The following is a 21894-nucleotide window of genomic DNA, read 5'->3' on the forward strand; positions in this document are numbered from 1 at the left end:
TTATGGTGACGGTGTACACGGCAGACCAATTAGAAAATAGGCTTAGTGGTTGTTGTAATCTTGGAGGTAATTGTGGTGCGTCAAATTGCTTCTTAAACTTTCAGTGGATGAAAATCACCTTGATTCTCCTAATTACGTACCTCTGGACTCGAGCAAAGTTTTTGAAAAAGAATCTCTGTTTCCACCTTTGTTGAACGAAAGCGTTATTTGGAAGTTTTGTCTGAGTGTATAACTTTGGACCATATATTTCCGTCTGTCACTTGAGAAATCCAATTTGATATCTTCTTACTGAAAATTAAATGAGGGGGCACTTGAGCTGTCGTGCACAAGGGAATACTTTCCAGGTTCATTTACTGACTAGAGCCTGTATCTGAGAAGTATCATGGAGTCTTGCTTAGTGCTGTGATCAGTTGCAGGGGAGGGAGAGAGAGGGAGGCAACCATTAAGTAAATGGTCATGTTTTGGGTGAGGCTGTCTCTTGTCTTCAGCCTTCTCAGTGTTCAGCCGTATCTTCCTTCGTCATCTTACAGTACAATGTGTTTTCACTATCTTTTCGTTTTACATTTTGTATTTTTTCTTTCTGAAAGCAGCAAGTTTTGCAACTCTTTGGGGAATTTATTTGGCACATCGTTACATGTTGAAAAATCACAGATAAAATTACAGAGGAACTACTTGAAAAAAAAAGAATTAGTAATAGAAGTTTTTTTCTGAAAAATTCTTGAATATATTTGCATCTATCTTTTTATCATCATAACTTTAATTTTCAGATCCTAGGGCTTTCTGCTTGCAACTGGTAGAACATAACCCTCCCTTTCCTTATCTCTTTTCTCCCCTCCTTTCTTTTGCACCAGACCCTATTGAGACATCCAACCCTAAAAACTTGAGGTTTTAAGTTTTTCTTTTTAAGTCATCTCCCAAGCTGCACCTGCTTATCTTGGGAAGAAGGCTTTTTGTTTTCTAAAGGGTAAGTGGCCACTGCTACTTTCTTTTGATCAGGGCTTCACAGAGGAGCAGTTCCTCTGTGAAGGCAAAAGCTGCCATGTTCATTCTCTTTTGTTGCTGTACAAGGACTTTGCCAGGGCTACGGACACATCTGTGGTGCAGTGGTGGAGCTAGGAAAAAGTGATTTGAAAGTCCTCCCAAGACTTATGGAGGACAGCTTGGGCAGATCTAAAAGGCAGAGAAGTGGATTAGAAGGTACAGAGAAATGGTGTTAGTTTTTGTATAGCTGAAGCATGTGTTTGTCTCACAAAAAAGAAAAAAAAAATCCCACCTTTCCCCCCACCCCCAAGGCAGGGATCTTTCAGTTTGAATTGTTTGTGATGAGAGAGCCATGGGAGTGGTGTGTCATCAGATGCCAGTTAGCTTGAACATTATTTCCAGATCCCTGCCTTTACAGAAGTGTTGGTTTTCTAATGTGCTCTTTTCTCATCCGTTGAATATTAGAATTGTCGAATCCATGGTCTTGGTCCTCAAATGAGAAGGTAAAAAGAGATAGATATCCAGATTTGAAGAATGTTGTCAGCCTGGTATAGCCTGATGTTTAAGGATTGCTGAAAACTCATACTTTGGTGTGTGTTACTTTTTAGACACTTGATGTATGAAAAAAGCCGAATACATGAGGTGTATTTCGACACAGCCATATTCAAGGGAGGGAACTGTGGCAGGACTGTGCTCAGTGAGCTGATAGAAAAGAAAGAAAAATGGAGGATTTCCCTCTGTGTCAGAGGAGAAGCTGTGATCTCCAAATCAGCTTTCTCTCCTTGCAGGTTTTAGCAAAAATTTCTCAGTTTTTGCTTGCAGATTTTCTTGATTTCACTGACAGTTTTCATAACTCACTGGAGTTTGTTGGGTGTGTGAGAAGGAGTAAGGACTTTCCCCCACCACAGTGATTCAGCACAGGAGTGGCAGGAGGTGGAGTTCACCTTTCCAGCCTTGGTTACAGTCTGCACCATAAGGTCTGAAACTTTGCTACCATATACCAGTGATTTATGGTGCTTATAATTTTAATGCCGCTGACATGTTTTAGAGATTACTTGCATTCTTAAATCTTGCTTTCTTAAATCTTACCTAAGTGTTTCTTCACAGATAAAGTAGTTGACAGAGACTGTACATACTGGAATTTTAAGTCTTTTGCTTATCAAAAGTCTGCAGCAGCTGCGTGAAAGGCTCTGGACATTTTCACTTTTCTGACCTGACCTGGCTAATCTATGTAGTGGTACAAACAATTTATTCTTCAATATAAGCCTGTCCTTTGGCAAAGCTTCCCGCAGTCAGTGTGTCAGTGGTTGTGCTGAGAGGATCACATTGGCTAGGGACCAAAGTTTGTGCATTCTTGCCTTGGTGTGCTTTAGGCCTTACCTGTCAGCCATCTTCAGTGTTGAATCAGAGGGCTGGAGCTCAGGTCATTTATTTGTCCTTAAAGAGATCGCTCCCCTTGTGTCGTGTGTGAGTTTGTACTAGGTTCAAGCAGGCTTCAATGTGAAATCGATAGTACTTTTGTTAGCCTGGAAAGAACCTCCAATTCCTAAATTTATGTGTCAAATTTATTTCTCTCTGTATTGGGGGAAAAATGGTTAGGATAATTTGCTAGGAATAGGAATGCTAGGTGCATAGGTTGCAAACTGTGGGAAAGAGTTGCTTTGGGATGGATTGAATGTCACTGTCTTCATCTATAACTGGACATTTTAGTCTATTTCTAGAACACCCTATATTTAACTCATCATGAACATTTCTGTGTGAATTTACCAAATACATTTTTTGTTTGGAGGGGAATGTGCTGCACTTCTTGAATATTGCCGTTAGCGTACTAACGGTTTTGTCGCTTCACTTGCGAGCTCCTTCCGCATTTCCCTCACCTTCTTGCGTGGTAGTGGTTTGACTTCTGAGGTGGGCTCAGTATAAATATCATACCACACAGCTCTTGAGTTCCTGTGTTGGAAGAAAGAGGTGAGCTTGGGTGATTCAAATTTTTGTCTACTCTTGAGAGAAAGAAACATTTTTATTGCAGCTGCATATACTGTTCTGTCGTGCTGTATGTTCCTCTAGCATTATTAGTGTTTTTCATAAGATCCTTTGACAGAGTGAATAAAGCTGACAGATTAGAAGAAAACTACCTTGTTCTTCTGAGCTTTGTATCAAGTCACTTGTGCTGTTCTCCAGTTTTCAGTTATCTTGGTGTTTATTCGGTTTTAAGTTGCAGCTAGGGAAAGAAGCAGCAAAATATGATTGTGAAACTACAGTTACACTTTGTGATACCCAGTGCTGACCACTGTCAGAAAATTAATGTTTAACTTGCCCTTCCAGCCAGACTCAATTTCAAGTTAAAAGCAAGTTGACAAGGATACTGTCAGTTTCCTCCTCTTTGTGCCTGCTACATGTGCTGCCCTACATAATTTTGGAGCTAACAAGGATAGTTTCCCAAGTATGTGATGACATGGTTTGTTTTTAGTGGAGGCTGTCTTTCCAACCAGAAGATGACCCTCTTAGGAAGAGCTTTCATGAAAACTGTGTCTTGAAGGCACCAGGGCTTGCGCATTGTCTGCTGATGACAGAATGTGCCTGGCGTTGTACTCAGAGGTGGTGGTTTCGTTATCCACTTGCGTCCTCTTGATGCATTTTCTGTTTTGTACCTTCACTCCCCCACCTCCAGAGCCTCTGTAAACTATTTACTCTCTGTATCTATTCAAGCTTTGTCCAGATGCCTGTAAATTAAGCATGCAAATGAGAGTATTAGCTATCAAGAAAATAATTGTGAAGCTTACGGCCATGGAAGGCAAAGGGTTGCAAACTGCACACGTTGCAAGAATTCACTTCCCTGTCTCATGGTGCCTCTGAAGCAGCTTGTGGAGAGCTCTGTGAGCCCAGCACAGGGCTCCAGGTACTCTTGATAGTGAGCTATTGAGAGGCCATCCTGTTGGTTCGGGTTTTTTTAAAAAAGACCAACTAATGTTTATTTCAAAAAGAGAAAAGAAGGAACTGTAGAGAGGAAGTGTCTATTTGGGGACCTTTTTTCTTTACAGAAAAAAAGATGGTTTAGTCATATGAATGAAAATGAAACTTTCTGTGTTGAAAAACAGTCTGAAGTTTGCTGAGGATGCCTTGCAGCATTTTCAAGCGTGTGGGTCCTTTTTAGTGAAAAAAGTATATTTATTTTAGTATCAGTTCAAAGCAACAATGAAATAAGTTGTTTTTGAAGCAACTAAGTGAAACACAGTTTTAATTTGTCTGAACAGGCTGTAATCTGAGCGACCTGATTTAGTTGAGGATGTCCCTGCTCACAGGGGGGTGGACTAGATGACCTTTAAAGATCCCTTCTAATAGCAACTATTCTATGACTGTTACACAGAAACTATTAATTTAGACTATTTAAATATGGATTATGACGGAATTTACAGAGAAAAAAAGCAGAAAGAAAGTTACTTTTGGCAGAATATTTTCCTATTTGGGCACTTCTGAAATACATATATCTGATTATGAATGCTTGATGTAATGCAACATTCTACCATTTGTTTTTATAAAGACCTAATTGTCTTTTAGTATGGTCCTTCAAATGATATGTATTAAATCTTGTTTCGGTGGTACTGGACTAGAAATAATTCTCAACAGTAAGAAATATTGAAAAACTTTTGCCAAATTACAAGATAAGACCTTGAACTTACAAATTTTAATTTTTATTTAAATTATAACAGGGGTATTTGCAGAAAAGGTTTAATACTTTTGAAGCAATGTAGCTAGAAGGGTACATTTTGTGTGGAAATTCTGGTGTTTGTAATGTCTGAAGTGTCTCTTATGGGTGCCGTATGTTCAGGTGGCTTCGGAAGCATTTTGTTAATTTGTACTTTTACGCTTCATAAACAGAAAAACTGTGATGACATTTATTGATATATGATAATGTGAAATCTGTGCTTTTGAGGGGAGAGTTGATAGCAGTTATTACTTGCAGAGAGCTAGCTGGGTAAAATCCCATTGCCTTGGGAGAGGAAACCCAGGACTACTGATGCATGCATGCTGTACAGATGCAACATGTCAGTAAAAAAGGGAAATAGAAAAAAAAATCAGTGTGAAGTTTGGTTGGTTCATTTTTGCTTCCTTAAGTGAGGATCTCTAGGTGGGGTGAAACCTCTGCTGTGAGGAGAAAGTAGTTTCTTTTTGACAGAGACTGCCTTCAGAGAACCTGTTACACTGTCTGTCGTGAGCAAGCCTGGTATTTATTAACTAGATGGGACAATAATGCTAATGCCTTGATGCTGGCCCTGGTGTTTTCACATACCGTGTGCTTACAGAGCTTAGGTGCACACTGGAGGTTCTTCAGCCTCACACCAGCTGCTTTTTCACTCATAAGTGAAGGCAGCGTGTGTAGCTTCCCTGCTGGCTCCGTGGCACATCCCATTAAAGCCATGCAGCAGCGGTTTGCATGGATGTGCCCTGGAGCACAGGAGGGAGGTTTGGACTAAGCAAGTTTTACTCGGATAGTGAACTCTCCTGGAGGTGATGGGTTGTAAATCCTTAAACAGCTCATTTAGCATCTGCCCAGGCCCTTAGCTTGCCCTCAGGTAAGACTCAAGAGTAAAGCTGTATTAGTTGAGGTAAAGTTGCAGTTTAAACTCTAAACCGATGTTTTTGTGAGTGTGCGAACCTGCACCAGTCTAATTTAGTTTAAAATGTGCCTTTAGCAAAACAGTCAGAGGTGGGCATGGTCATTCCTGGATGTTTTCTTGGCAGGAGCACTCATCCAGCTGCTTGAGGACTGCCATCCTCGTTTTTTCTCGCTGACAGCATAGATTGTTTTCTAATGCTTTATTGCCTTCCCCTCCTATCTGCAGACCAAGCTGCTTGCGAGAGCAACCTTTCCCTTATCTGGTTCAGCCAAGATGAGCCAAGTTGGCAAGTCAGATGTCAATGCCACAGAAGTTGCTGGCCTGGTTGATTGAACCAGGTTAGGGATTGATTTCAGAGTGGTGGAGCTGTGGAGTTTGTAAGAGCTGGGATTGAGCAACAAGGGGAAGGACGAAGTAGCACAGTTGTCCTTGGAAATGGACCACATTTAATGGCCAATGCTTCAGCAAAACGATACTTAGGATGATTGACTTAACCCTCTTCTACATGCCACATCAAAACTTTCCAATGAATTATCTGAACACCACAGCCAGATGCTTCTGATTGAGAATAAGAATGTGTTAACTAATAAATTAAATATTGCCCAAAGTTATGTAAAGGAATAAGCCTTGATAATATAAAATGGGAGGAAAAGGTATGTGCTAGTTAATTTGGGATCATATGCAAATAAAAGCTTTTTTGTTCTTTTTACTTCTGTGAGAAGAAGGGGAAGGAAACGCAGGGATGAGAACTGCATTGCTGCAGTTTTGAAAGAGTGTTAACTTCTTGCTTTGTTTAAAAATATTTTAGTTATTCCTGTCTGCTAAATCAGGTTATTGAAATGAAGTGATGACCTTTGCTCTGAGCCTGAAACAATGCAGAAGAAAAGCAGGTGTTCGAGAAGATTAAACCTCTTACCTCCGCTAAGAAGTGTTCTGGTAGGGCTGAGGTTCTAAGGGTGCCATATTCTTGCTGAGACTAAAAATGTAAGAATGAGGAAGAATTTTAGAAGTTGATTATGGTCAGTTGCCAAGAGCAATGCCATGATAAATTATTAACTCATTGCACTGTACTGCCTTGTAGTGCAAACAGAATAGCTGGTTATTGTGCTCTGCTTGGTAAGTCAACACTAAAAAATTCCTCAGTTATCTGGAAAATGTCTTCTTTGGGGTGTTTATTAAAGGGATATGGTAGAAATAAAAATCATGTTCCCCTCTGCTGAAGCTGGTTAAAACCAGTAGAAATCCATGGAGGCAGTTTCTTTCTTTCTGTCTGGGGAGCCTGGTCAGTGGTTGTCAGCCAGCTCAGTTTCGCTTTTGCTCCTCTCTTCTCACAGTGCTTTGGTGAGGTGTGGTCCCTCCTACCTTCCCAAAAATCACACCAGAGCCAGGCAGTTGGGCTGTGAGGTGCAGAGACATGAGGTGAGTTGACTCACAGCTGTTCTGCTGGAAAAGCCACTGTGGAGACCACTCCTCCTGTTAGCAGTAACTGAGTCAGATGAACAAATGCAGGAGCGTGTGGGTACCTTCCCAATGCCATGCAGCAGCAGTCTTGAGGAGTCCATTTTCAATCTTTTAGAAATGAAGTCATCCTGATTTTTGTTTTGCCTTTAAAAATGTAAATACCACAACATTTACCTTTTCATTTTTGCTTCAACTATACAGAGCCTGGAAAATTACATGATTTTAAGTGTCTCAAAATAATTTATAAATTAACATTCCCCTCCCCCTCTTATATTAGCCCTATCCTTCTTACATTAAATTTCTAAGTTAATAATCTATAATTCATGTAATAGATTTGAATTTCCATGTAAATATTACTTTTAGAGTTTGTTGTGCTTGGAGTTAGTACCATAGTAATACACCATGAAAATAAATATGTATGAGAATTTTGAAATGTTTGCTGTGATAAAAACTGTTGTTCTGTGTTGGACACAGATGAACTTTCAGGGTTAAAAAGAATATCTAGCTTGAGAGCAAACCATTTCTGGACCAGTGTCAGCATCTGCCACCCCAGTTTTCTTAGGAAAACATTGAATCCTGCCAGTACATGTTGCAAGATATGACCAACGTGACTTACGAACTAAGAAGCAAATCTGCAGAATGCTGTTGGCTACATAGTATTGTTGGAATCTGAGATGGAAAATACTTTTTTTTTTTCAGTTCTCCTTTTGCCAATCCAGCAAAATTTAGTAAGGTTCAGTTCATGCTGCAAGGCTTTTTTGTTCAGAAAGGCTTTTGAGCAACCATTACTTTTTGTATCTTTTTTTTTAATTTGTTGGCTGCTTGGGATTACTTGAGTAGTTGTCAAGGGTGGGACGTGTCTTAAGTGGATGTCAGAAATGCTGCTGAAGCAAACGTTCTCTTAGTGTCTGATGGGTCCTAGTTTAGGGCTTTCATTCTGATTTCCAAGGCATGAAGTGGTGAAGCATTCAGTGACATGGAGTGATGTAGTCTTGTCTTTTGAGGCAGGGGACATGTGTGGTTCTGTGGAATAACCCAAGTGGTCATAGAACTCATGTGGGAGCGCATGAGTGCCAGGGACAAAATATGCTGTATCAGAGGAACGTGATGGGGAATATGTTTCTAGTTAGAAATGAGGAGAATTTCTACCCTGTTCTTTTTCAGGGAATTGCAAACCTCCAACTTTGAGGTGGCTATTCTATTAAGAGAATAAAAAGGCATTTTTATTCTGAACTGTTTTGGGATAGGGACAGAGACCATGTTAGGATGGAACACCTTGGGTCTGTGAAGGGTGAAATGTGTCAGATACACCTTGAAATCCAGTGAAGATGTGTACTGCTTTTAGGTTTATGCAGAAAATTCTCCTAGACCACAGCAATACATGATAGTGTAAAATCAATTAAATATCTACTGGTTGATGTACTTCCCAACTTACATGACTGGCATGTCTCCAGTTGCTTTAATTGGCAACCCGGCTGATAACAGCACAAAATCGGTTTTCCTCCATTTTATACCACCAGTTGGTCATTGATGAGAACAGATATGTTGCTGTCTTAATAATTTCTCATCCTGCCTGAAAATACAGTTTTTAGGCCGACTAAGGAAATTATGTTTCCTGACAGATGATATTATAGGGAAATCTGAGACTGAACAGAAGACAACTTACAGAGGGGCTGAGTATAGCATATTGCTTCACATATGGATACTATAGAAGTTAAAGCTGGAGTTTCTGCTTTTCACTGAAGTTGTGCTTTGTCTAGCAGTTGGTTTTTGTGCTTACCACGTGAGTACCAAATGCTTCTTCAGGGTTTCAATTTTGCAGGAGACTAATAGGCGTTGTTCTCTAGGTATTAGTGTTGGAAAGCCCTGTAGATCATTAACCTGTCCCCATTTCTAGGACAGGGTGCTCGTAGAAAAGGCTGGTACTGTATTTGGCAATGGGTTTTTTCCCATTGGTTGTAGGTGACATCTGAAGATTTTAGAAAGAATCTTACAAGATTTCATCTTCTAAGTAAAGTAACTTGGTTTCTTAGTGGTGTACAAGCCTGGCTGAGGAAGACCAGACTTGAAAACCTCCACAGTTGGCCTGCTTGTTGTCCTGGGCCCTGCTAGATGAGAACATGGCGCCAGTGTTTTGTGCACTGCTTCAGTGGCCTTCTGGGAACAAATTTCAATACGCTTCACCTGTTTACTTCTTTCTCCATCCATCTGGCTGGCTTTCTGCACGTGGGGCCTGATTGACTTCGTTTTTCTCTCTTCTGTGTCTTCAGAAGGTGTCTCAGAGTGTCTGCTCGTGGCGGGCGGCCGCGGCCCGCGCAGGGGACAGCGCGGGCAGGAAGCGCTGGCGGCTGGGCCCGGTATCTCGGGCTGTGCTTCCTGTCGTTAAACCACGAGCAGGGGAGCAGATGCGCCAGAGATGGCAGCGCCGCCTGCCCAGGCAGCCATTGTGCAACCAACTGTCTCCTCAGCACCACGCTCTGCGCCCGTGCGCCCGGGGCCTTGCTGTCCCTCACAAGCCCTTCTTCAGGCACCCGAGAGTAAGGATCAGGGTCTGTGTAGTTCAACAGAGAGCAGGACTTGAACTCCTCAAGCGTGAAGAACCATGGGAGTCATCCTGGCACAGCGAGAGCTGAGGTCCAGCGTTCCGTTTTCCACAGCTCCCAGCATGGGAGTTTTTAAATGCATCTGAGAAATGGGCAGGTTGGGCCTCAAGTTGTGCAATTTCATTAATGTCTTTCTGGGTAGGTAATTGCCACATTACCTGACCAGTTTTTATTGAAAAATCTATGGTCTTCTGGGTGTTTTTTTTCCCTTTTTAATTATTAATTTTTTTTAATCTCAATACACTTGTAGTTTTGAGACAGCTCTGGCTTTCAGTTAAACAGCTTTTTGGAAGTGCACAGAAAAAGCACATAAAACCTTCTATTATAAACAATACAATTTTTTTAATGTAAGTTGCATGATTTCTGAAGATATAGATGTTATTGCAACATAATTAATTTCCTGAAACTAAAACTCTAGTAGTATCTACCCCAGCACTAGATTTTAGAGAACCGAGTAGTCTGCACATCGCAATTATTTTAGAACTGAAACTGCGCATACATTTCAGCTTTTTTGTTTCGTTTGGTGATCTTTTCTTCCTCATCTGACAGCATTGCTTCTCCCAAAATATTGGTTTTTTTTCTCTTAAACTGTATGTTTATTGACTAGCCAGCATTGAGTAGGGATGTCTTTGCCATGTGATAAAATGATTCTGTACTCTGTATATGCTCTTTAAAACATAGGGTCTCAGCCTGAGGGTCACATTCCTCGGGGTGGGGAAGAGTAGGAAGTTGTAGGGGTAGTAAGATTGGGTGGATTAGGGGTTTGGGGATCTTCTGTTGCTGTTGGTTTAGGGTTTGTCCTCCTGCCTTGCGTTGGGCTATGGGGCGCTCTGCATGGCAGCCCACATGAGAGGTTCTGCATACACAGAGGAGCTGCACTCAGAGGCAGGCACCACTCTGAGCTCCTGGTCCCCCGGGTGTCTGCAGGGCCAGGGGCCAGCACCACAAGGGCAAAACTCAGAATTTTGCTGCTGTGAAAGGCACCAGCTCTCACATTTCTAACAGAGCTGCACTAGAAACCTTTCACAGCGACAGGATGATTCTGCTGGCCTTTCTCCCTTTCAGGTTTTGAGCACTGTTCTCAGTAATATCGTGTTTGAGGAAGGAGAGGTACAAGCAGGGCACAACCCCTGAGGGGAACATATAATAAAACCTCCACAAAACTGCTTGAAGTGTATGGCATCTTGAAAAATGCCATAGATTTGGGGGTTTTACCCACTCCCACGTAATTCTGATATTATTTAATTGTATCTACGGCCACAGTAAACCACTGAGACTTCACAGAAGCAGATGAAATGTTAGACAACAGAAATGAAAAAAAGAAAGGAGGGTGGAGGATAAATTAAAGGATGGATTAGGAACTATGTAAAGCAGCCTGTCTCTGCATTACCTTGTTTATTATACTACTCAATCTTCCATCTACCACTCAGCTTTCCCTTGTGTTTTCTTCTTTTGCTTTTTTGGGGGGGCTTTTTTTCTTTGGTTGTGGTTTTTTTAAGTTCTTTATTGTGGTATGTTTTGTATAGTTTTTTGTTTGTTTCATGGGGGTGTTTTGTTTTTGCCTTTTTTGTTTGGGTTTTGTTTGTTTTGTGGTGTATAGTGGATTGTTATTTTTTTATTGTTATTTTTTTCTTTTTTTCTTCTTTTTTCCTTTTTTTTTCCCCTCCTGACTCTATATGGGTTGAATGTTGTCCTGGAAGAGGAATGAGTAGGTTAGAAGTGATACATCAAAAACATTCTGCCTCTGGTTCCTATGATAATTTGTGGGTTTTCATAACAAGGATGATGTCTTCTGAGGAGCTTCTTGCATGATGAGGCTGTGGTGCTGCAAGAAAAGCTGGAATGTTTGTTTTCTCAGAGACCTAAATGAAAATTGTCAGAGGGCTGGAACAGCTATCCTGCAAAGAAAGTCTGAGAGTTGTTCAGTGCATAAAAGAGAAGACTCCAGGGAGATCTTGTTGCAGCCTTTCAGTGTATAGATGGGACTTTTCAGAAGGACAGAGATGTTTTACCAAGTCCTGTAGTGCCAGGAAAAGGGACAATGTTTTTTGACTGAAAGAGCATAGATTTAGATTAGACGCGAGGAAGACATTTTTGACAATGAGGGTGGAGAGGCACTGGTACAGGATGCTCAGAGAAGCTGTGGATGCCCTGTCCCTGGAAGTTTACGTTGGATGGAGCAATGTGATCTACTGACACATGTCCCTGCTTCTGGCGTTGGGGTTGGACTTCAATGATCTTCAAAGGTCCTTTCCAATCCAAACCATTTTCTGGTTCTCTGCACTGGGGCCTGCATCAACTCCTGATAGTTTACAGAAGTCAGATGTGACCTAAGGAAGGACCTTTCATTTTCAGGAGGTGGAACCTACATTTGCTCTCATTCATTATATGGAAAACTTAGAGCAATCTTAGTTCTTTCTTCTGGAAGTGTTAGAGGTTCTTAGAATGAAGGAAAGGTAGGAACAATCTTTAACCTTGTGGGTTAAAGTGGGGAAGAGCTGCTGCAGGAGAAATATGTCTCCTGAATTCCCCTTCTGTGTATGACACTGTTAGGGTTTCTCTTTTGGGAAGTGTGAGTGGACTTGTGCAGTCGCCCCATTCAGACAATGAGGTCTGAGAGAGGGGGCCAAGTGCATGCTGAAGTATCTGTATTACTCACTCGGCAGAGCTGAGGGGAGGGAGAAAGAGGTCTCCAGGTTTGTGAGCCACTGGCTGCGGTGAGATTGTGCTGCTTCCTTTTCCAGAATGACCCCAAGCTGGGCTCACAACTCAGCACAAGGTGATGGGAGGATTTTGTGTTTTCCTCAGGAGATTTGGTTCCCCCCCGTTCTGCCTGCTGCCTTTCTTCCCCCACAGCTGGGGAATCAGGCTGGCTCACAGAGCCCCGTGGTAGGGGCTGCAGCTGGATGGCACAGGCACATGCACAGCAGTTACCTCTGATGCCTTATTTAGTTCTGCAAAAGACATGGGAACTTAAATGGTGAAATGAGGAAGAAGTGGGGCTTGAATTTCTCTACACCTGGTTGGTAGGAGCTCTGAAAGTTTCCAGAGTACACTGATTCTGTAGGTGTTTTCATGCAACACTCATAAATTCTGTGTCAAGTTCATTTCATTAGCAGTGAATTTCTGTGTCTCCCAGGAGCAGGTGTGTGCTCATGTAAGAGAGACTTAGGCTTCAGTGTACACTTCCCCAGACATTACGAAATGAGAAATACTGGCCTGTCCAGACACTGCCTTCCCTGGAGGGACCTTTGCAGACCCTGTTCCTTTTCCATAACACTCTAATGAAAAATCTTTTTGCTTTTTTATTTTAGTCTTGTTGGTCTTTAAGTTGTGCTTTGTCACTGTTTGAAACCCCATGGTGGGAATTGTTAGTCTAAAAACAGATCAGAAGATAATTTATATTCTCTTAATAGCCAAGTTCAATAGTTTGAAATTCCCCAGACTAATAGTCTCCCTTCTTAATCCCACCCCATGCAAATACTTTAGAACATGAATTTAGGCTACACTGATCTCTAAAAAGAAAAATGTACAAATGGCATGGGAATATTAGTTTCTGTCTTGTTCTGCATAGCTGCAAGTTAATGCATTTATTATTGTAATTATGCTAAACATCATGAAGAATATGCATTTTTAGAGTAACCTGGAATGAATGTATTGCATTTCAGAGTGCATTAAAAATGGGAGCTTAAAGGCCCAAAAAGCTAACTTATAATTATGTCTTGAGTGAATGTTCTCCACTGCAACTGTGTAAGCAGTCTCTCACCTTGAGGAGGTTTTAAAGACATGACTTTAGATATTCTCTGCTTGGTTCTTTAACTATGATTTTTTTTTTTCCTGCAGACATTTAAATTAATTGAGTCTATAACATTTTATGTCCTGGATAGATGTTCAGTACAGCAGAAACCTCTGTACTCTTTGTACTGTTTATGCAGCTTCTCCAATTCAGTCAGCCTTCAGTACCTCATTGATTTTACCCAGCAGCAGCTTTTGAGGAAGGGCAATATTGAACAAATAGGTGAAGGGCATTGTTTTCAAAAAGGCATTTGGTTCTAGACCCTTACTGTGCAGGATTAAGGAGCAAAGACACCATCATACTCTTAAGTCCAAGAACTGGTGGATGAAAAGCTGGGTGTGACCCAACAACGTGTGCTTGCAGCCCCAAAAGCCAATTGCATCCTGGGCTGCATCAAAAGCAGTGTGGCCAGCAGGGTGAGGGGTGTGATTCTGCCCCTCTGCTCTGCTTTCCTGGGAGCCCACACTTCTGTGATTGTGTGAGAACAGCACAGTTCAGTGAATTTCTGACTTGGAACCTGAAAGGTAATGATTACCTTTTGAAAAGCTGGCTGAAATGAGACAAACGTGCGAGAGTGAAATAAGAATAGTGTAGAGGCATTTGCCTCTCAAAATGTTATTCTTAAAGCACAACAAGTGAGTAATGCTGAAGATGCTTGTAGGGAGAAAGAGGGAGAGATGATGACCAAGTCTGGAGAGAAAAAGCTCAAACCTGCAGCTTCTCTGCAGGGATGAAGGAGTCATCTCTGCAAAGTTTAGAGACAAGTGAATTGTGTTGCTTTTTTCCACATACAGTGGGGAAATACTCCATGTGTCTACACTGAGATTGGTATAACCTGCACATAGAACTCTTTGTGCTATGTGCTCCCCACCCATAAGTAGTTGGCTGTCTAGTAGCAAGGTGGTTTGTGTTTGTGTACCAAACAAGTTACAGCAAGAGCCTAAGGTCTGGGTTTTGTTGGCTTGGTTTTTTTTTTCCCCTTTGTTTTTTTTTTTTTTTGAAGTCCCTCTGGCTATGTAATACTCACATTTTCTAACCAAGACCATGTCCCTCCCTCCATGTCTCAGTGCTTTGTTTGTGTCGGTGCTTTCTTAAAGTTGTATCCAATCTCAAGTGCAGTTTTAAGCTAATGTTTTGAAAGTATTCCTTGAGTTCAGAGCAAACTGGTCAGCAGGTGACTTTGCTCCCTTTCCTGCATGGTGCAGATCTTACCTATTGTTTTTTACTTGAGCATATCTGGAGTATTTTGTTCCTTCTTGTCTTTCTCTTTGGGGAGCCGTGACACTGGTACAAATTTCCCATGCAGAAAGCACATCCCAGCTCAGAGCTGTGACTCATGCTGAGGGAAAATACAGAGTTACAGCCTTCCAACCCAAATTAGCCTTTACCCTTCTGCCTGTGAATTGAAAAACTTGTCCCTCAATCTATAATTTTCAATAAATTTCAAATATTTTTTTGTTTGGCTTTAGATGACATGTGAGTTGCAGCCACAGTGATCTGTAAATTATGATACACTGGAAATCAGAAGATTTTACCTCAGAAAGGTGTAACAAATCTCTTGTCGCTAGAGACTCTCTTAAAGATGCCATTTGTTTTGGTCTTGGTTAAGAGACCAGGTCTACCCTGGCTTACATAAATGCTGTCTGAGCTACCGTAAAAAATCTGTTTAAGCCAAAAATTAGGTTGAATGTTCTTGTGCTAAAAAACTCCAGACAATTATATTAGAAAGGACAAACAGTGAAAAAGAGTACCCCAGACTCATGAGACTTGGAGGTTAGTGGGAGGGAGTTCAGAAGTCTGACTGACGGCTCGGACTTCCCTGTGTGCAGCTGTTCCTTATCAGTCTGCCTGATTGTAGGTATGGTTTGGTACTTTGCACCTCTTCTTGAATTACCTTTCATTGCCATTTCTACAGACTTTTGAACTAAGTAATTCTGCTTGTGAAATGTTAGGAGGTGTTGTCACCTGTTCTTGGATTGGGCATTTTTTGGTTGCTTTTTGGGGTTTTTTGAATCTATACAAAAGCTCAGTGCAAGTATCAGCTTTGTGATTTTGGCAGTAGGAGATGTACATTAATTTTTCCAAGAGATATGCTGATGGAGATTTGTCTCTCCTGTCCCAACCTCATGAGTGAATCCCTGCCTGTGTTAGGAATAGTGTTGGACTCTCCAAACGCTTAAAACAAAAAAATTCAGACTACTTGCCTTAGTTCACTCATCAAACTATTTCAGAAAAAACTTCAGAAAATAAGTAATCTCAGTGTGTGACTGAATGGGTGACAAAATGGACCTTTGGGGATGTTTAGAGAAGGTGTGTGTTGGGGCACTGTATATGTGCTCTGACTGGTCACAGATTGTAGAAAACAGGTGACTTCTTGCCTGGTGCAAAAGTTCTCACCCATTAATTCCTGTGGTATAACCATTGGAAATGTGTGACTGAGTACCTAATTTCTTATATTTATGGGTAAAGGTGAATGAGGATCTTTGTGGCAAATAGATTAAAAAGCTTCAGGCATGGTTTGCAAAAACATGTTTTAACAAATGAGCTTTATAAATGAAACTGAAATATGTATCTATATTTTACTCACATGTCATTGTTAACCACAGTGCCAGCTTAAATATAAATAAAAGTGTTCTTCTAAATGAGTAGAATCTCTCGAAGACCAAAATGCTTGTCTAGGGCTGAGTTAGAGCAGCTTAGAGATAAGTATTAGTTGCAGTGCTTAGTGGTATGGGCTGTACTGTTTCTCATTACTTAACCCTCTTAGCCCACTGCAGCTGCTGGCCATGGGATGGCCATGCACCTTGTGCAAAGAGGGAAATCGCTGCTCCTTTTGTTTCAGCATTGCAGGATTTGACTTGCCACTGTCTAAGTTGTAGGTGCTATTCTGTGAGAATAGGGTTAGCAGGACACCTTCCAGAAAGGGGAGTTGGGCTAAAAGCCATCAGGGAGATGGTGGAACAGCCAAGCCCGGGGCAGCACCGCATCCTGGCTGGGCAGAAGGAAACCAGTGTTGCTGGGAGAGCCATGGGCTGGAAGCACCTTCTCCTTGTGCCATTCCAATTATGTGCTGAGAGCACGCCTGCCTACCCCTGCTCTAGCAGCAGGGTCTGAGGGGAGGCAGGGAATCAGTGTAATTGCATGATTTTGCACCCAGAATGGGGACTGGGGCTTCTCAGACCTGCTGAGATAAACCACAAGTGCTTCCAGGCCAGGGCTCTTGTTGGAGGTAGGGTCTGCAGGTGCAGGTTTGTTCTTGGGGGTTGTCTTGGAGCCTCTGTTCTTGGTGGAGCCTGCCTGTGTGTTCCACAGTTCCTAAAATGAAATCTCACTCCATCGCGTAAGCTGTGAGGTAAGAAGGAAAAAGGACTCCTCTGCTGCAAATGTTTTGTAGGTGATACAGTCTAACTCAGAATAAATGTTTCTCCTGTTGGTAGAAAGGGTTAAGCATTGAGGGCAGCAGGTATAGGCAGACTTAGGTATGTGATATATTCGACTGTTTTGCAAGGTGCTATAAATGTTGGCTCCCTGTAATCTGATACCAGGGTAGGACAGGCTAACCTAATGGAGGAAAATAGACAGCAATGTAAAAGAACTGGAAATTCAAGTCTAGCTGACTAATACCAGCCTGCTCCAGAGGCTTTTGACTGTTCATTTTGCTGACAGCTGACAGCAAATGAGAGGCAAACATGGCCTAATCTGCTCTGTATCCTTACAGCTTTTTTAAAGACACTGCAAAGGTAAGACCCCTTATATTTCTCAAACTGTCACTTTCCGAATGCAGCCTTGAACGTAAACATCACTGACAAGAACAAAGTACCAAACTGAGGCTTGAAGTCCAGGTCTGTCTGTGAGTTTGGGAAGGAGGAGGCCTCAGTGGGTTCTCTGTGGATTAGTTTGTGCCCCTTTCTAGCTGGTGCACGTCCATTAAATTCAGATTTCTGAAACTGCTCAAGTACTCCAACATAGAAATGCAAATCACACAGTATGGCTATGTCAGAGAGTAATTTTGAACTTAGTAAAGTATTTTGTTTGTGGTACTTGACAGTCCAGTTAGAAGAGTTTTTAAAAAAATTATTTGCAAAACAAAACCCACAGAATGCTAAAAATCTGTGTTGCAGAAGTTGTAATGGGGTTTTTACTGAGCTGGGTCCTGTAGCAACTTTTGCAGAACACTGAAAAAGTCCTGTGGGAATTTAACTCCCTGATCTAGAATTACTGATACTTGGCTGGAAGAGGTTGCCTGGAGTAAGAAACTTTTAACTTGAACTTGATCTCTGTTGGCCTCTTTTTTTTGTTTTCCTTTTTCATATATATATATATATATATATATATATATATATATATATATATATATATATATAGCTCATTTATAGTGAAGCTAAAAAAAAAAGTTATTGTTTTTGGCCATCAGTTTTTCTTTGGTAAACTTGACTTTTACCTGCAGGTGATTTAAAAATAATGACTGTGCTACTAATTTATAGGCAAAATGGTTTTTAGAGAACGATTGACAGTTTTATGTCAGTATTGGGTACAGACTAGCAACTGGTAATTTGTGAAGTTTGGCACCCTTCCAAAGCAATTATATTTAGTTTCTCTGATCTTTCTTCCTCCCACTGCCACTACTTCATTTTCCTGTGTGTATGTGTTAATCAAAAGAGCAAGATCTTGCAGGGTCAAACAGTTCTTCCCTCCTCCACCCCTCTTTTACAGGTTTCCTCATATCCTGTTTTAGCTGTCTTGGAGCTCAGCCCTTCAGCTCTTTCTGAAAGATGCAAGGGAACTTTCCCTTAGAAATCACTGAAATTTGACTTATCTGCAGCTCTATTGTTATAGATGCTTGTAGGCTTGTGGTCTTAATGCTCCATAAAAGGTGCTATTAAATGCAAGAAACCACTTAAAGGTGCCTTTAAAAACATGTATTTTGTATCACTGGAATAATGCATTTGGTTTGCAAAAATTTTGGAACCTGATTTGGGATTTCATCAATTTACTGTTTTCTTGGTATCTTTTTTTAAAACAGCATTTTGAGGTTTTGTGCAGTGTGAAAAATAGGAAGATATATTTGATACTAATGTTACTTATTAATGCTGGTAATTTGGTTATCTTATTACAAGACATAAAACCTGTCTGCTCCCTGCAAATTTACTATTGGATAAAATAGCTTATACTAATTGTTATAGGAGAGGAAGTAATGAGAGACCTTTTGTTTTCCTTTCTCTCTGTAATTAGTATCACTTACCACTTGGTGAGCTAGACTAGGTGGACATTTGCAGTGTCATATCCAACTTCTAGTCAATTTATTCTGGTTTTGTAATGTTTAATATATTACTATTTTTCTGATGGAAAAAATGTAAATCCAAAAGTGTGCAGTTAACAGGAATAAATTACAGCAAAATCCTACATTTAGATACACATGATTGCGATCTGCATTACTGAAGGTTTGTCTTGTGTTAAGACAGCTCTTTTCCATTGTTTAAAAAGAAATCCTTATGTAATGGGGCTGGTTGGGTCTGATTACATTGAGCTGTTTTTAAAACATTTTACAATTTTCCTAAGATTTTCACTTCTGTCATGTCTGTAGCAACGAGTTTGAGCAAGTACATCTAGGCTGATGCATTTTTAATTGCTTTTCTTTCATTCTTTCAAAACTAGTTGCCTTGATGACTTAATTGAATGTTTCCCTGGGAAATATAATCACCTGATTTTCTCCTTTCTCTACCAATAGTGATGAATTAACTACAAAAGATAGAATCAAGGGGCAGACCAAGTTAGTGACTGCCAAGAGTTTTGGACCAGCAAACCACACTTCCAGCCTCTGCATTTACTGGACATTAGTGTGTTTGTGTACCATTTTGCACTAGCAAGAGGAGAAGCAGGTCTTTGCTATGCATGTTATGTTTTCAGCTGCTCCTTGGATCCATATTACATTACTGCAAAAGGCCATGCTTTCAGAAACATTCCCCATAACAAATCCTGATGGTTTTGTTAGGATAAGAGACCTTTAGATAGTCCTACAGAGAATTCTTAGAAAGATGTGCAGTCATGCTGTCAGTTGCCCAGGAGCTCAGTGTGGTGGTGTGCTTGTGGCCAGCATTTTTCATGGCTGACACCCTCTCTCCTTTTTGACAATGCCCATGCACAGATGTTAGCTTTCCAAGACCAAGATGTTCATACTGAGGTGTCAGTGCTGCTCCATTCCATGGCTGGAAGACAGACTCTGGAATTCTTTCAGGCCTGGCAAACTGTGTGCTGTCCCCATACACTGTCTGGGGGACACTGTCCTTTTAGGTGTCCTTTTTGGGGGTGGGGGGGGATGCAGTTCATCTTGTTTGGCTTTCAGTGAGTGAGGAGAAGATCAAACTGTATATTTTCCCAGCGGCACTGGGGTGTTGATGAGCAGCAGTGGGTGGAGGTGATGAACTGGAAGCAGAGAAGGAGGACTTTTGTGTATCCCCTATTGTATAGAGATGTGGGGGTTTTTTAGTCTTTGGTAGGCAAAACAGCTGCACCTGAAGTTAAAAGTCAAGGCAGTAGAAGGGCACACATTTCATACACATGCTTTGGTGCATGTGTGCATGTGTAGTTGAAATAAGTGATTTATCTGTGACCTGAGGCTTCAGTAACCAAATTCAGTCTGAAATGTTTCAAAGCTCTATGAGTAGCCAGATGATGGCTAACCACTTCTAAAAATTTACCCTGCTCTTCTCTTTTTGGTGTCTAATGTGCTGAAAGTTGGGCAGCTGCAAAGTGGTGTTTGAATCCACAAAACAGTTTTGATTGGAATGGACAGAGAGCTGGGGGCTGGCAGGCAAGGAGGAAAAGAGATCCAATCTCTCACATGGTTTGGGGAGGAGAGGGGGAATGGAGTTGTCCCATCGTGGGGGATAGGTCATGTCCCATCTCCTTAACCTCGTCTTATACTATGCAGTCGTTTATGAAAATGCAAAATTCAGTTATTTTCATGTTGGGGGAATGGGGAAGTGGATTTGGACCCTCTATTCCCTCTGGAGTGTCCTTGCTCCCTGCTTTAGGTCAGCTAACTTTTCCTGTTGAGTTGGTTCTACTTTGCTAGAGCAACGTAGAGGGGTGACTAAAACCCGACCTGGCGTTTCCTTGCCTGATCAAATTAGGGAGGTTTGCTCTTTACAGATGCTCAAGTACTTTTTTTTGGAGCTCAGGAGCTTCAGTGGAAAAGCCTGTCTCACCTCAGTATCTTTTAGGTCGCTCTTTAGGCCGGGCCTGTTGGTGGTAGGCTGATCTTTTGTTGCTGCAGCATAAATCAATTACTTAGAGTGCTTTACATCTACACACCTACACTGATTTGAGGCTGCCTTGACACATTGAGCGTGCTGGTGGGAGAGGATACAGAGGGAAAAAAAAAAGCCTCAACCATGCTTTTATTTTTTTCAGCCTTCCCAGCAGTGCTCTGCCAGGTTGCTGGGTTTGTGTTCAACAGCTGTGTTACATAAATGTGCTGAATAAAAGGGACTTAAAAAATCTGAGGGAGCATGGGAGATTGGAAGAAAAGAGTTTTCAGGGGTGGGGGAGTCCGTACACAGTGGTGGAGCAATTACTGTTAGTAGTCTGGAAAGGAATCTGGCCTTAAATTAAAATGTTAAGGCTAAAAGAGATAGTTACAAAAAAGAGCTCAAAATGTGAAATTTTTTTGTGATAGCAAAGAGTTTGTTGCTTGTGTTTGTTGTTTTTTTCTCTTTGGAGTAAACATTGCTTTTGTGTCAAGTGGGTTCATTTAATTTCTTCGATATTGACTGGCTTTTGTGTCAGTTTTGGGGTTTTACACTTGTTTATATTTAACAGATAAGCCCTCTTACTCTCTGTCCTCCTTGCTGTATATGCACTAGGAGCCTGTGGTTTCCAGACAGGCTGCAAAACAGGGATTTATTGATACTGATGATTTCTTTGTCCTTAATGAAAGCTCAGCAAAGGTCACTCTGTTGGCTTTTATTATGTCAGCTGCCCTTTGCACAGTTTGCCCTAGGCAGCATGGATGCTCTCAGAAGACTTGAGTCTGTTCTTTATGTTGCTTCTTTCCTTCCTCAGTTCTACCCTCTTAACCATGTTGTTTTTCTATCTCCTTTAATTTGTGTGAGCAGTAGAAAGACTGAGGCTTCAGAAACTTTTTGTGCCAAGTGACATATATTAATTTGTTCTTCTTGTCATTTCATCATTGCAGATGCCCTGGGTCTAAGCACATGTTTCAAGTCCCTTGTCCTGTGCAAATTTGAGATATTAATGGATAGTAAAAATTAGTCCATAAAGAATGCCACAGAATACTATTTATGCTTGGTGTGGACTATATATAAAGATGATTGTTGGTCTGGGATTTCTGCATTAAGAGAATTGCAATATTATTCAGCTTTGCCCTCCTTTTTAAGAAAACCTGACTCTATGATGGTACTTGTTGACTCTT

The 21894-nt window shown here is 41.2% G+C and overlaps 1 protein-coding gene across 8 annotated transcripts in view; it reads left to right on the forward strand.

Moving 5' to 3' along the window:
• Positions 1 to 21894, forward strand: part of ELF1 (E74 like ETS transcription factor 1) — an 83000-nt gene that overhangs the window by 22270 nt on the left and 38836 nt on the right. The gene's annotated exons all lie outside the window — the stretch shown is intronic.

Source organism: Melospiza melodia, chromosome 2, assembly GCF_035770615.1.
Source record: "Melospiza melodia melodia isolate bMelMel2 chromosome 2, bMelMel2.pri, whole genome shotgun sequence".
Lineage (NCBI taxonomy): Eukaryota > Metazoa > Chordata > Aves > Passeriformes > Passerellidae > Melospiza > Melospiza melodia.